The following is a 1,297-nucleotide window of genomic DNA, read 5'->3' as shown; positions in this document are numbered from 1 at the left end:
GTGAATGCAGTTACAAGAACGGACTCTTATCCTACCCCACGTTTGGAGGATTGCATTGAGAAAGTGGGAAAATCAGCTTTTATTTCCAAATTGGATTTACTTGAAGGTTACTGGCAGGTACCTTTATCTGAAAGGGTGAAGGAGATTTCAGCTTTTGTGACTCCAGATGGTATGTACCAAAGTTATGCCATTTGGCATGAAAAACGCCCCAGCCACATTTCAACGGTTAACTAACAAAGTCGTTTCAGGATTACCCAATTGTGGGGTATACATCGACGATCTGGTAATTTTCAGCCAGACATGGACAGAACATTTGAAACATCTGATTGAGTTATTCGATCGACTTCAGGAGGTGCGTTTGGTGATAAACCGAGCCAAAAGTGAATTTGGAAAAGCCCAAGTCACTTTCCTTGGCCATACAAACGGACAGGGTCGAATGGTCACACGGGATGTGAAACCAACAGTTATTGAGGAGTTTCCAATTCCCTCAATACAAAGGGAAATAATGCGATTTCTTGGCATGAGTGGATTTGATTGAACATTTGTGCAAATGTTTTGTAGCTTGATTGCTCCACTGATGGACTTGCTGAAGAAATGCCGAAAATTTCAATGGACAGCGGACTTTCTTTTTTTTCAAATTTTTCCTTTTCTGAGTTACCAAGCCAGGGCTCAGAGTGTGGGTCAGGGGCGAACCCCTAATCCAGCTCCTCGCCTGCTCCAAAAAACGAATTCAAATTGAATCGAATTCATGGTCCCCACAAGAGAGACATACCAGATCTGAACCAAAGGCTCAATCTACAGACACTTGATCTTAGCCAAAAGGCCGAGAAGCGATGACAGCGGACTTTCAACAGGTATTTGACTGCCTGAAAGCTGTGCCAACCAATGCTCCTGTGTTGGAGAATTGCAAGGGACTCTGATCAGATTGAACTAAAGTATCTGACTTTAAAGAGACTTGCCAAGACATAGAGAAATGGATGGATTGTGCAGAGACCACCTTGTTCAAAGAGACTGTCAATCGAGACGGATTTCAGTTAGAGTAAGACGGAAAAACAAAATGGACTGTTATTATACCTGTTTGCGTGTGTTGCTTTTTGAAACGAAAAAGTATATTTATTGTGTGCATTTCTTAAAGGAGAGTGAAAAGGTGGAAAATGAAACCATCTTGAAGTTGATGGGGTTTTTTTTCTTGGGGGGAGGTGTCATGTGAGAGTACCTTTAAGAAATGGGTGTTTAAGGACTTCCGGGTGCGGCGATGACCAGCTAGGTCGCACGTTTCGGCAGCTCCCGGTGGAAC

At 43.0% G+C, this 1,297-nt stretch overlaps 1 non-coding gene across 1 annotated transcript; it reads right to left on the bottom strand.

Moving 5' to 3' along the window:
- Positions 1–641: 641 nt before the first annotated feature.
- On the bottom strand, positions 642–835 carry LOC140404501 (U2 spliceosomal RNA). Its single transcript, XR_011938514.1, has one exon. It is a non-coding gene; the product is annotated as a U2 spliceosomal RNA (small nuclear RNA).
- Positions 836–1,297: the final 462 nt, after the last annotated feature.

Source organism: Scyliorhinus torazame, chromosome 30 (genome assembly GCF_047496885.1).
Source record: "Scyliorhinus torazame isolate Kashiwa2021f chromosome 30, sScyTor2.1, whole genome shotgun sequence".
Taxonomy (NCBI): domain Eukaryota; kingdom Metazoa; phylum Chordata; class Chondrichthyes; order Carcharhiniformes; family Scyliorhinidae; genus Scyliorhinus; species Scyliorhinus torazame.
Note: the sequence above shows the minus strand (reverse complement) of the source record. Positions and strands in the feature narration are given on the sequence as shown.